We start from the raw sequence: 15,374 nt of genomic DNA, 5'->3' as shown, positions 1-15,374 counted from the left end.
TTATTTGTCATGTTATGTGACTTGGCATGTAATATAAACAGACGCGTTTTTTTGACCCATATGGGAATTTTCTTAAAGGGCATCTTCCTTAAAGAAGGATGAGCAATATGATTGAGAGTAATTGTGGTGCAAGAAAACAGAAGACAGCCTGCTCCTTCAGAGCTGACAGAAAGGATTTTGGAAATAATGGGAATTTCGCCAGTGATACAACTGAGCACAAAATCAGGCCTTTAGTAAACAGAAATAAATACATCTATATAGACCATGACAAATACTTAGCTGAGATAAATCAGAATCTCCTCAGTGATTTACACTGAAAATCTGGCTTTATAGTAGGCCAGGGAGAAGGGTGAGGAGGGAGGAGCAGCCCAGAGGGGCTGCCATGGATGGACCCCAACCCCCATTTCCAGGCCTGCGCCCCTTGGGGTGGGGAGAGGGGTCGGAAGGGGAAGGGGGAAGCTGGGAATGGAGAAGGGGATGGGGAGAAGGTGTTTTAATGGTTGTCTTTTTTTCTCACCATCCACCTCTAGCAGCAGTGCCAGTTCTAATGGATGAATGTCTTGCTTAACGGAAATAAAGTGTCATCATCTGAACACTTACCTGGGTTCGGGCTTGTTGCACTTGTATTTGCCCTTCTTTTCATACAACTGCTTCTTCTGGCAGCATTCTACCCTCATTCCCAAATCTTTCTGGATTAACGTATGGAATAATTTGTCTTTTAAAATCCCTAGTTTACATTTGATTGTTAATTCCTTGTTTCCGTGTATGGAGTGTCCGTACCCAGGTGTTGGCTGTGGGGACTGCAGGGGTTGCTCTGTGGGACACAGGGGCACCTCTGTGCCAGACACATCTAGATATTAGTGATAGTGTGATATAAACTGACATGATACTGGCAAGGAAAGGTGCTCTGAGACCAAGGAATGTGTATTTTCAGCTTTATCAAATGTTTATTAGGAAAAGTAATCTTACTATTCAGGTCATTAAAATATACACTTGCCTTGGAGAAAATGTAAATAGCAGCATGAGGTTCATGTAAATATGTACATGAAAGTTCAAAATAGGAGAAAAACAGTGTTGTAATGTGTTTTTTATACAAACTCTCTCTGTGGTATTTTCCACCTGGGGATTTAAAAGTCCTTTAGCAAATGTTAATGGAATAGAGCTAAGTTATCATCAGTTGTGATTTGTTATTTGTAAGAAATTAATTATTTCAGGTTAAAGTCACATTGCTATTAAACTGCTGAAATAGAAACATCTACTGAAAGCCATAGCAGCCCTTACAGAAATATTTGCATATTTTTATTTAAACTGAGAGCTAGCAGTAGAGTGAACTAAACCGGAGAACTTATGTTTGCCAAGTGTGCTTCTTTAACACTGTTTATGGAATATTATGAGTAAAAAAACAGAGAAAATGGTTATTTGCTTATATTTCCCAGGCTTCCTTGAGTCCTCTTCCTGAAATGATATGGAAACAGTTAAGTTGTTTTATACTATATTGCTTCCTGCTTCCCTGTCTCACTTTTCCCATCCTCGCTGCCCAAGCCTCACTTTGATTGTGGACTGGATTGAATTTCCTATACCTTTAAACATCTAAAATATACAAATCAAGAGTATTGACCCTCAGTGTGTTGTGCCGAACCAACTAACCCTTTTTGCATCCCACCGTGGAGATTTAAGAGGATCATGGTGTTGGGTTATGTGATAAAAGCCCACATGTACACCCACAAAGGAGCACAGAGAGTCAACAGCAGGAGGGGGAACCCAAATAATACCCTGCCCTGACTGCTCCCAGGCCCATCCCAGGAGCCATCAGCCCATCAAAAGCACAAGTCCAGAGGAGCATAGGGGCACTAAGACAGGTGGGAACAAAATTTAAGGACTCAGAGGAAGGGACACCCTGTCTGGACCCTTCCCAGGGTTGTCCCAGGAGGGCCTCAGTTCCACTAACCAGGAGGAAAACCCATCATGATGAGACAATGCTGGAGTACCTTTGTGACTAAGATGGTTGCTGCCCAGGGGTGTAGGACACACTGGGATGCAGCGGAAAAGTATTTTGGGATTGAATAGGATTTATCATGGCCAAAAGTGGGGAAAGGGAGGGATGTAGGTGGTTTAGGGAGGAATAACTGTGTGAAAACAGGGGAAAAGGGGGATAAAAAGGATTGGTCATGTATAAATAGCTGCTTTTTAGTATACGTTTTAAAATCCTTTCTAATGATTTTCCTGGGTGAGGGGCGCTCTATTCTTCAAGCAATGCATATGTAGGGTCTGGGTGCTAGAAGCTGGTCTGGGACCAAGGCTAGAGGTCCCATGACTAGAGAGACAGGTGTGAGTGAAAACAAGGGGAAGCCACTGGGGTGTGACTAGGGAAGGGTGCCCCCTGTGGTGTGTTTCAGCTCAAATTTCAGTGCAGATAGGGAGCTGAAAAAAGTCTGACCTTAAAGGTTGCCATAAAATGCAAGGAGAACAAGTCTTGTTTATTTTTCGTCATGCCTTCAAAATTTTTTCTTATTAATAAATGGGCAATATAATATATAAGCAATGTGTGACCATTGATTCCTCTGACCTGATCTTTCTCCAGCCTCTCTTAATTATTCTTTTGCTACTTAACCCTTTTAAGGATTGATATTGTGTTTTCCTTCCCTTTCTCCCTTCCCTTTCCCCTCCCTTTCCCCTTTCTTTTCCCTTCCTTTTTTTTTTTCTTTTTTTTTTTCTTTTTTTTTCTTTTTTTTTTTCTCTTTTTTTCTTTCCCTCACTGGCACACCAGGTTTACTTGAATCTGATGTGGTTACTAAGGGAATGACAGTTGCCACAGTACCAATATTATGGTTTTGAGAAACTTGTTCATTACTTATAACTCGTTCAATTTCTATCTTAAGAAACTTCTTATGAGTGCATTTAATATTCAGACTTTCAATTATCTTTTTTTTCAGCTCATTAATTTAAACTGTAATTTCATCCATTTCAACACTGAACTGCAATCATACACTGTCTGGGTAAAATACTTTACTGATAAATCCAATAAAGTAATTTTCCTAAGACTAGCTATTGCACTTACATTATATGTATTACTATAACCTAAGATGCACCTGCTGAGCTAGAAGCTAGAAATTGATATAAATATAGAGTTTTATTTTTAAATTTTTTCCAAACAAGCTATTGGTTTTGACACTGAAGCCATTATCCCAGAGAGAAAGGCTTCATTACTTGGGGTTTAAGAACTTTTTAAAAGTTTACTTAATTCTTTTATCTGTAAGTTATATTGATCAACTTTTAAGACTTTGAATCTTCTCCCTCTTCTTTCGTGTCCTATCACATTGGTGGGAATGTTTATGTTGTTATTGTCTGCTACTGTGATTTATGTGGACTGCATATCACAAATAATAATAATACTACAGAAAAATAAAAATTGCTATTTCATTTACAGTAGCCAGATGACAGATGAGGGATTGTTCCTTAGCTCTCCCACAAAACACTGGTAAATACCTTTAGTAGTCTAGACTGAGATATATTGAAATCAGAGCCAAAGCTCTTCTGGACCACTGCATTGCCAGATTGCCCCTGTGATCTTGGTGGGCAACCTGTTCCCCCATCTGTGAAACATGATTGAAAACATTAATACTCCACAGCTTTACTGTGAGGACAACTTTATGCATGATTGTTACAGATTTAGAGCAGTTTTGGGTCCAGAAAGATGATAGATTAATATTTGGTGCTTTGAGGAGATATATATATACTTCTAGCACTTTGACACCAATAATGTTGCTATATTCTAAAGTAACATCAGACTGTACTGTATTAGACCCCATTGGTACTGATCTCTGACAGTATCAAACATTTTAGGAAAAACTGTAAGAGACCAGCATCCATCCACCCTTGAATGCTTTCTCATCATCCAGCCATCTACAGCTTAGGGGGTTTCTGTGTTAGAAGTTATAGCTGCATCTTTGTTTTTACGACTTTCAATAAGGTGTTACTCTTTAGAGTTGTGTTGGGTTGACCTTGGCTGGCTGCCAGATGCCCATCCAGCCACACTCTCCTTCCTTCTCTTCCACAGGACAGGGGAGAAAGCAGGATGGAAAAGCTTGAGAGTGAAGGTAAGGACAGGACGATCACTTACCAATTACCATCATGGGCAAAACAGACTCAGCTTAGGGAAATTAATTTAATTTATTGCCTGTTAAACATAGTAGGAAAGTGAGAAATAAAAACTGAACTAAAAACACCTTCCCCCACCCTTCCCTTCTCCCAGGCTCAACTTCACTTTCAACTCTTCTACCTCCTTCCTGCTCGCCCCGAGTGGTGCAGGGGGGTTGCAGTTTGTACCTCCACAAACTTCTCCAATGTAGGTCCTTTCTGTGGACTGCAGTTAAAAAACTTCTTCAATATGGGTCCTTTCCATGGGGCACAGTCCTCTGGAAGTGGTCTATTCCAGTGTGGACTCCTCTTTATGGCCACAAATTCTGTCAGAAAACCTGGTTTTGCATGGGCTCCTCTCCACAAGCTGCAGTTCCAGCCAGAAACCTGCTCCTGCATGAGCTCTCCATGGGCTGCAGCTTCCTCCAGGGTACATCCACCTGCTGTGGCATGGTGTCCTCCATAAACTTCAGTGTGGATATCTGCTCCACCATGGTCCTCCTTGGGCTGCAAGGGGGACAGCCTGTCTCACCATGGTCTTCACCACCAGGGAAGTCTTTGCTCCAGCACCTGAAGGACATCCTCCTCTCCTTCTTCACTGACCTTGGTGTCTGCAGGGTTGTTTCTCTCACATTTTCTCACTTCTCTCTCACAGCTGCCGCGCATCATTTTTCACCGTTTCTTAAATATGCTACCACAGTGGTGCTACTGACATCACTGATGGGCTCAACTTTGGCCAGCAGTGGGTCCATTCTGGAGCCATCTGGAATTGGCTCTGTCAGATATGGGGCAGCTTCTGGTGTCTTCTAACGGAAGCCACCCTTACAGTGCCTCTTCTACCAAAACCTTGCCACATAAACCAAACACAACTGTTAAGAAGCTTATGTTTTATTTTCCATAGTATTAAGCAAGGACAAAGCTTTTGTGTTTTGTTTCTCAATATTTCCATTATTTGACAAGCCAGGCTTGGTAAAATGCAAGATAATCCTAATCACTGACTATCAAATAATTCTGGGTATTTGCGGAGAGTATTTCATGTTGGAAACCTCAGGTTTTCAGAGCATCCTTGTGAAAGCGAAGTGTAAGAACTGCATCTTAGAGAAGCTATTTGAACTTCAGAGGGCTTGGTTCATAGGGTTTGAAAGAAGTTTGGTTTGTAGAGCTTGGAACGGAATCATTTTATATCAGAGAGCAGGGAATGAATCTTCAGAGGGATTCCTTACATCAAGGATCTCCTTATCTCCATAGTCAGGAGGCTTTATCTGTGCCCAGTAAAACATGGAAACCCAAGAATCCAAGAAGTTCAAGCTGCCTGCCACACAGAAATCACTTCTCTCTCCATTTGTCTTTTAAACACAGACATCATCCAGTCTGTGCTAGCTTTGAAAGAACCATCGTTATTTCTCCAGGTCGCTGAGCTGTTGCAGCTCTGGGATGATCTAGAGACTGATCAGCTCTTTTTTTTCTGAGCCATCCCAACCACTTTAGAGATAACCTTAGAGATTGGAGTCATTATGTGAAGTAGAAGTGGAAGGGAAGTGGACAGGAGATCTCTCATCATAAAGTGAAAAAGTGGGAAAGCTCCTTCTTCTGGCCAGAAACAGAGTCTTCTTATTTTGAGAGAGAAAAGGGTTTGATGGGAAAAAAATAATGATTCAGCAAAGATGCTTTAGTTTAAGACACTGCCCTATAAAGAGGACACTTTTTCTCACTATGTTTGCTTGTAACGCTTGGAGCGGCCCCAGGGAACAACAGGATCTCTGTTAGTGTCTGGTTATTGTCAGAGCTGTTGTTTGTGCAGTTGTTATTTACTACTGTTTGTTAAATCTTTCTTACACCTTCCCACATTCCTTATGAATAAGGACAACATCTTTTCTTGGGATCTAGTTCCCCAAATGAAGCCAACTTTCTTATGCTTTTCTGCCCAGTTTGTAAGCAGCTGTGTTTTCAGTCTCAGATATTTGGTCATCACGATGCTCTCTAGCTTTGCTATTGCGTAGTTGTGCAGGGTGGAAAAGGAGAGCTGCTGAATAATTGTGAGTGTACAACTATTTTAACAGACTCTCTGTTATGTCTTTGGAAGGGAACTGTGCATAGGCTGCAGGTTTTTAGGCTACACATTTCTCAACTCAGAAGATCGCTTAATGACTCTAAAAAACAATTTTCTTGCTATACGAGAAGAAAAAGAAACTGTAAAAAGTTAAATGCAAAATACATTTTAAAAGCTCAGAAGGACAATTATAAAACCAGCCAAAACTGTAGCTTATCCAATTTAAGTATCTTTTATTGAACCGCATGACTAGTTCCTATGAATGGTGAAATGCTGTGCAGCATTGTATTTCTCATGCAGAAAATTGATTAAATGGACTCAGTAAAAATTTTGATGACTGGGGAAGTATGGATGGGCTTGATTTCATCATTTCAAAACATGTATTATTTTTCAATGATTTATAACAAAGGAGAGGAAACAGAGGGGTAAGATGCTTGTAGAAATTAGGGTAAATTTGCAGGTACTCAGGATAGCTTTTTCTTAAAGAATCGATCAAACCAAAATGAGACAGTACTGGGCAGACGTTTCAGAGGCAGTTTATTAAGAAAAAGGGGAGAATTAAAGGAGGTAAGGAATCTTTTATTGTGGCCTTGACTTACCATGTATTCAAAGGTCAGTTGAAAGTTGTAAAGAAAATCAATGTGTCACATGCTGCTCTGCATGAGAGTTTTTGTTGTCAATGACCTGGAGTGAAAATGCTCCGTAGACAGTGCCTGACATCCTCACAATAATAAACACACACCTTTGACTTTTCTACCCTGCTGTAATGCCTTTCTGCCCCCCCCCAGCCTCCCCGTGTCTATCTCATTCTGGCAGGCCCTCTCATTCTGGTGTCTTGTGGCAATGAAATACAAAATCTGTCTTCTGGGGCTGGAAGAAAAGGAGAAAGTGGATGATAAAACCTAATCTGTACTGCCTACATCTTCAGGGAAAGTTGATGATGTGAATCTGGATTACTGCTCACCTTTCACTAAAATAACTTCTACAGGTGAGTCTATAGGCCAAATATGGGTGAATATCAGAAAATGTTATGAAGCATAGATTTATTGAGGAAATGATGCTTGGGGTGGCTAATGATGTCTTAAAGCTGCCATTAAGAAGTCTCCCAGGGTCCTCCCTGGGTTTCCTTAACCCCCATGTCATTTATTGGGCTTTTTGGTCCCCCCTGTACATCCCCAACTCTGATGTACAAACCTCAAACATACAAGCACCGCAGCTTGGCCACAAGCACCATCAGGAAGCTGAAGCTGCATATTGTGAACCCAACAAAGGTCTTACAACAGTGGCGTGGGGAAGAGGGTCCCCCAGCACACAGAGTGATATAAGAAACAGCAGGACATGAGCTGTCCTTAATGCAATGGCACATCGAGCTGCAGGTTCCCATTCTGTTGACATCAGGGATGTGTTTGAGCAAAAGATTTTTCACAGGTCTCTGTTTGAACTTAAGAATGAAGTTTTTTAACTGACGTGAAGTTGCCGGTTTTGTGTACTTTTTTTTTTTTTCACATCACTCAATGAAATGTTTAGTATAAAAGGATTTTTAAAAGTGACCATAATAAGCCTGCTAGTGTGAGTGTCCCCACCTGTACCAGAAGAATACAGAGTACTTGAAAGTGCTTTAGAAGGTTTCTCCTTCTATAAATAGAAAGAAATATATCTTTTTTTCAATAGTAAAAATCCAAGTTCTATTTAGCCTGGGCAACTGTGATTCCTGAACAAGAAGAGTCATGGTGAGATCATAAGACTGAACAGGAAAAAAATATGAAGTAATAAAGTGGTCATTCAGTCAGGGGTGGAATTAATGAGGCTTGATTACTGATGCTCTCTGCCCCCTCTGCATGGATTCTCTGAAGTCTAGTAATGATGTTCTTAGGCTTTTCATCAGTGGGAAGGTCTCTCCTCTCTTCAGTCACCTGCTTTCATTGAAATTGTAGGAGTGAGGTCCTTCAGCCATGAGTCCATAAACTTTCACTGCAGTTGGATAACAGATTCAAAAGTTACTTGGGCAATGAAGAAGAAAATGGAAATACTGATTGATGTGAACGCACAGAAATATTTACACACCCTTCATGATCAACCAGCAGTTGTTTTCATGGGGAACTGATCAAAAAGAAATATATTTTCAGTAAGACCTCTTAATATGTATATTTTTAACGACAATTATTTCCATTAAATTTTAACATCTTGCATAAAGGAAGGCCAAGATGCCTCTGATATAGCCTGCTCCAGATTAGATGGGGATTTTAGTCCATTGCATTGACATCAAATGCAAGATCCAAGGACATGTTTTATTTTAGAGCACTTCTGAATTATTTCAATGAGGCCAGAGAACTAAATTATCTTCTAATCGGACATGCTTGTTTCCTGGTTCTTATTTTTCCCTGGAACCTCACCAACAACCCACCCTCATAAGCAACAGGGATTTTGGGTATAGGAGACATTGGAGACATGGAACATGCTGGGAGCAACCGCTTAGTTATTATCACTAGGGATTGATTTGAATCACAAGAAACTGTTATCTAGATTAAGCTACACATCTCACATCTGCAGAGGTCTAGGAAATCATTGTGATTTACCCATATCAAATGGCAACAGCTAAATCTATGTCTTCCCTAAGAGAAAGATATGAGTTTGTTCTCATCGAGATTACAGTCTGGAAATAAAGGGAGTGTGATGGTCTGTCTTGTGTGGTTTGTGGTTTTCAGGAGCGAGTATATGTGAAGAAATATTTAAATTTTGGTTTTGAAGATCTGTGCAGATTAGACATTTAATCTCTCCATTTATTTTTCATTCACTATTGCTTTCTGCCTGCATTTCTTTTAAGGCAATCCAGTTTTAGCTTATAATACCCAAAGTTAGGATTCGTACAGCTACATGAAAATTGTAAGGAGTACCTTAGTTTTCAGATATTTTTATTTCAATAAAAAACTTATTGAGCTGAAGTTCATAAAAATTTAGGAGCTTTTTAAATTTTTTTGACGGTTGATTTCTTTTGAAAAGACAGGTCAAACTGAAATTGACAGTGCCTCTTGATATAGAATATTAATTATAGATGTACCTAGAGAATATTGTTCGTCAAAGTGGCTAAATAACACGCAAAGCATTAATAAATAATAGCATGATTAAAAATCTCTCTTAAACTCTCCAGTGTCAGAGAGAACTTGAATAAGGAGACAAATGTTGAATTTTTAACCCATAATTAAGCTTCACTTTTCGCTAAGTAACAGTCATAGTATTCAGTAACTGAATAGTTTGTTCAGTTAATATATTTGTTGAGAAAACTATTTTTCTTTCAAAAGAGTACATTCTGCTTTCCTGTTTTACATGACAGATTTCTTTTGACTGTTGGGAGTGTTTATTTTTTATTTTCCAGTTCATTATATATTTTTCTATATTAAACCTTTAATTTGATCTACTTCAGGGCAGAAAGGCTCTTCAGAGGGACCTGGATGGTCTGGATTGATGGGCCAAGGCCAATGGTATGAGATTCAAGGTGGCCAAGTGCCGGGTCCTGCACTTGGGTCACACCAACCCCATGCAGTGCTACAGGCTTGGGGAAGAGTGACTGGAAAGCTGTCTGGGGTAAAAGGACCTGGGGGTGTTGGTTGACAGCCGTCTGTATATGATCCAGCAGTGTGCCCAGGTGGCCAAGAAGGCCAACAGTACCCTGGCTTGTGCAGCCAGCGGGACTAGGGAAGTGATCATCCTCTTGTACTCGGCACTGGTGAGGCCCCACCTTGAGTGCTGTGTCTAGTTTTGGGTGACTCACCTGAGGAGGTTTAGATTGGATATTAGGGAAAATTACTTCACTGGAAGGGTTATCAAACATTGGAACAGGCTGCCCAGGGAAGTGATGGAGTCACCATCCCTGGAGGTATTTAAAAGACGTGTAGATGTGGTACTGAGAGATATGGTTTAGTGGTGGGCTTGGCAGTGCTAGGTTTACGGTTGGACTCTGTGATCTTAAAGTTCTTTTTCAACCTCAATGATTCTGTACTGTACAGGAAGAAGAAATTTTAGGAAACTTCCAGTCATGACATAAATGTAGGGAATTTTTGATCGGAAACTGGTTAACAAACTGAAATTTGAACTTTTTTAGGAGATGTCATACCAGCACTAGCTGTAAGAACAGAGGTGTGATAATAAGAAGAACTTACCCTCATGTTCAGTAAATGTGCAATCTTTGTGTATTGATTACAAGGACACAAGGTGCAGCACCTGATTTCAGAGCACTGCCGGGACTGATCCTTCAAAGCGTTATAGCTGCGCAGGATTTTATTTTATTAATAAATTTTTTAAGCTGAAGATTTTCGTCCTTTGTATGGGCATGTTTCTTAGAACGCAACATTGATTGCCAGTCCATCAGTGAAATCACATTTTTTCTCTCTATGTACTGCCCTGTGGTGAGATTGGGGTTAATCCACAGTCCACACAATCTGTAGGAGCTTTTTTGGTCTCCAAGTGCCCAGCTGAGTTTGCATGTATTTGTTCAAATATTGATCTTCTCCCTCTCCTTCACCCTGCACGAAGGGAAAAGAATATGTGATTTGTTGTTCCTTGTAATTAAACAGTGATTAATTTTGTTATTAAAATGTTCTCTATGAACACTATTAATAAAATATCTTTAAAAAAAAGTCTTCTTAAAAATAGCTTTGTTTATGCAATTTGGCAAACTCATTTTTTCATGGAAAACCTTTTGCCTCTGATATTGTTTGTCTCTGACTGCATGTCAAAGACAAGACTACACATTTTTAGAGAGCGGGGTGTCAGTAATCAGGACCTGTCACGCAGATCTGCTGAGAGAATTTTGCCTTTATTGTCTTTTCCTTAACAAGCTGGTACCTAGTTCATGTCAGTGGGACTCATTTGATATGATATAATGAGAGATGCAGTTGTGCCAGTCCTGTGCAAAGCAAAAAACAGGTCAGAAAAGTTTACCAAAGATCATGTTAATGAGTTCAGAGCCCAAGATGTACGAAAAAAAAAAGTCTCTTCTCAAATGTTGCTGTTAGACAAGCAGCTTTATTCTTCTGCCAATTTTACAGCCTCCTACTCAACATCCACTTAATTTAAAAAAGAGGGATGCCTACTTCAGTACAGTCTCCTGTGAATCCCCATGGATTAGATGGAAGAGCAATACTTTTTACCTACAGCAAAAGAAAGTGACGGTTAGTTCTGAGTAAGGACTACAACTCTAGGTAAGGGTTGGGTCTTTTTGTTTTGTTTTATTTTGTTTTGTTTTAAAATTTGTGATCATGTAAGAAACTGGTAGTTCACAGTATTTTACAGCTCTCTGACTGAGCTTACAACAGTTCTTATTTACACTTTGGTGCCATCCTAAGATTTCATGTGTAGTATTACTAAAATCATATATCCATAGAAAACAGAGAAAAAACCCCAAACCTCATTCCATTTTATTACGTCTCAGAGCTTTGGGGGGATGTGCGTGTTCAACTTTCTGAATTTTGAGCATTTCACTTACATTTAAGTCAAAATTTCTATTTCTACTTCTCTTTCACAGGGGAAAAGTGGTGGTTACAAACATATCTTTATTTAAAATCAAAATAAAAATTATGAGATGTTGTAACTAAAAGACTAGGTGTAAAATTACAAAGATGAGTGACAAAACCCTCAGGACAGAAATGCAGCTGTGCTGTGTGCAGAGCAAATCTGTGTTGCCATCCTCACCAAGCAGATCTGATTGCTTCAAAAACTGAGACTTGCTGTGAAAGCAGTCATTTAGACTCTGACCTCAGACACTGCAGAAGTCCATTTTTATTACAGGCCTTACCTTGATTTTTGCATCATTAACTGGTCAGCAGCTGGTTCATTTCACCTTTTTCTTTCTTTCTTGCACATACAGGATGCGCTTACTTATATTGGTAATATTCAAGTGCTAAAAAAGGGATTTATTATATATCTGTCTTGTCAGTATCTGTCAAGGAAATGTTATTCTTATTTTGCGAACAGGAAAAGAACTCACTAACTTTGGGATTTATCTCACCTACTTCAGACTCCTGTAATGAAGCTCTCTCCATCTGAGTTGGTCAAGAGAACTCTCTATAGAGCAAAATGGAGAGAAATGGATACAATTCATCTTCCCCATTCTGTATCTCCTCTAAGATGAAAGGACTCCTATGCTAGAAATGCTTATTTATTTCCATTGACCATAAAAGAGAGCTCAGATACAGATGTCTGCAAGGGAAAGTGTGATGTACCTTGTCCTGACAGACTGAGCAATCTTCCCAAAGTAGCCTTTGTATTCTATGGATATTTCTACACACAGCATTCAAATAACAGGATACTTCACACTAGTTCTCACTGTAGGCCAATGTGCTTTGCTCAGAACTTCTATAATAAACGACTTCTCATTTCTGAAATAAAGAGCTGAGATCTATAGCCATGTTGCAAATGCCTTAGCAGCGGTGTATTTTTACTTCCAGCACCGGCAAGGAACTAAAGCCTGGTGTTCAAGTCTAAAGTCTTGACCACTGTGTTGTTTTTCTTTGTGAATTAAGCTCACAAGGGAAGTAGTGGTAGAGGGAAATTCTTGGAGTAGTTCACCCAAGAGACAGAACTGCAGCCTTGAGCCACTACATGTTCTTCTACAGATCCCTTGCCAACCCACAAGGTCATGGAGTAAGTCTCACATTTCACCCTACAGTGAGAATATGCTGGAATACTGTGTTTTTGCAAATCCTCTAGTTCGAGATTTCTCTTCTGAGGTGCTCTTCAGGAAACTAACCTTCAGCAGAAGGTTAACATGTTAGCATGGAGAGCTGAAAGCAAATTTCTCACATCTAATGCTTACACAGAGTATTTTCCAGGCACGGCAAAATACCCAGGCCCTTAGGGGAAGTTTTTCAGGCGTAATCTTCTCTATTACAATAGAGTCAAAAAATAATCATTTTATAACTGCAGTGTATCCTTTATTGCTAATAGCAACCTGCCCCTATTGGACAGGATAAAGGAATAAAATATATTAAAAAATATATGGTTTCTTATTTCTTGCTTTATATCACTGGCAATATAATTTATTCTTTGTTTTGGTTTATAAAGACTTGTGTTTACTATAAAGAAGAATACCCAGACTGAAGTTTTCTTCAGGAGTCTCAAGGGAAAAAAAAACCTGTAATAGCATCCTCAAATCACTCAGAATCTCAATGTTCATTAGAAGCAACTTGATTATTCTAGTTACATTACAGAAATCAGAGTCTTTATTTAGAAAAAAACCCATCATTCATTACCTTCTACATGAATAATTTGCCCTCTCCTGAAACCCATCCCTTTGGGGAGGCCCTTGCTTTAAATGATCTAATTCTGTCAATATAAAGGCATCAGTAACTCTGTGGAAAATATGCCTTTATAAATCACTGTGTTAGAGATTACGTGCAATATGCTCTTTGACTATGTGGAACTGTGAAAGGGCTGCACTATGACAAGCTGAATACTGAGACTGCAAGCATGTGTTGTATTCTGAAATAAACTTTATAACAATTACTGAGTTCAAGGGCAAGTGTCGCACACTCAATTAGCGGAAAGGTTTGCATATTATCAGAAAGAAGTAGCAAAGCAACCAGCATAGTGTGGTTGCCATCGAAGGCTGTGATCCTCTCAGATCTCATAAAACACAGATGATGGGGTAACCCCAGTACCCAGGGAGAAGAGCCTTGAAGGAGAAGCACTGTAGGATGCTGTGCATGTGGTTAATACTCTCTCTGCTTCTCTTTTTTCAGTCCTGTAAAGTTTCTTACTGATCTTGTGGCTAAAAGGGGTTACTTTCCCTTCCCTTCCCTTCCCTTCCCTTCCCTTCCCTTCCCTTCCCTTCCCTTCCCTTCCCTTCCCTTCCCTTCCCTTCCCTTCCCTTCCCTTCCCTTCCCTTCCCTTCCCTTCCCTTCCCTTCCCTTCCCTTCCCTTCCCTTCCCTTCCCTTCCCTTCCCTTCCCTTCCCTTCCCTTCCCTTCCCTTCCCTTCCCTTCCCTTCCCTTCCTACAAAATCATTGTTCTTACGACTTACCCCATTGTTAGTTCTGTTACTGTAGCTTGGTTTGAAGTTTGATTAAGCAAATGCTTTCACCTAATGATCCAATAGGTTTAGATTTTTAGTAGTTTTTTGTTCTAGTATATTCCTTAGAATTTCTTTAAAAGCTCATCTGTATAAAGAAAAGCTTGTTTCCACTTTTCACTGTGAAAAATTATTGCATCAGCATCTTTTTACCTGTGAAAAATAATCTGAATAAAAATATATACCTTTAAAGTTGAATGATCATTCCATATTAGCATATCAATATATATTCTTATTCAGAAAGAAGAGAATTTCTTACTAGTCTGGTTCAATATATTTTGAAATAATAAAAATTATTTCAGAATAACAGCATCCATATATGATATTGTCTAGAATGTTTAGTCCAAATTGACTATGGGTATAGATAAACCTTAGCTACTGGCATGATGAAACCTCACCAGGTGAAGAGAAAAAAGTGTCTGAAACTGAATCAGGTTGCAGCAGGTATACCAGCTACTGAAAGCTCTTTGTTTTTGTGTAGTCCTTCTCCTTGTCCAGGTCAGCTGGTGATGAGATTAATTAAGTTCTTGACTTTCTCTTGAGGTAAGATGAATTCAAAGCCATTGTGTAAGTTACAGTTATTGCAATTAATTAGAGTCTTCAGATTCAGAACAAGGGAGTTGTTTTCAGTCCTGGTTTGTGGAAAAGACAGTATCTGGTTTTGGATAGTCTATATAGAGACATGCATGATTGTGTCAGAAAGCCTGGGCCTGAAAAGTATTTCTTTCACTGACATGTTCAAACCAAATAATGGTACAATATATTTTTGTCATAAATTATGCTGGTAAAGTATAGATGCATTTAGTTAATACTCTTGCAGTAGCACAAAAATTTGGCCCATTGATAATGATTCTTGTCTACTACAGACTAGTGGTGTTTCATGTCTAGTATAATAAACACTTGAAAATGTACAACTGAGATGTCAATACATAAGAAACAGTTTTTTCATCTAGGAGCTAGTTTGGCTTCCATGAGAATATCTGACTACAGGTTGAGAGAGGTGATCATTTCTCCCCTACTCAACACTGGTGAGGTGACACATGGGGTGGTGTGTTGAGTTCTGGGCTTCCCAGTACAAGAGAGACATGGAAATATTGGAGGGAGTCCAGCAAAAGGCCATAAA

The sequence above is a fragment of the Numenius arquata genome, chromosome 3 (genome assembly GCF_964106895.1).
Source record: "Numenius arquata chromosome 3, bNumArq3.hap1.1, whole genome shotgun sequence".
Lineage (NCBI taxonomy): Eukaryota > Metazoa > Chordata > Aves > Charadriiformes > Scolopacidae > Numenius > Numenius arquata.
Note: the sequence above shows the minus strand (reverse complement) of the source record.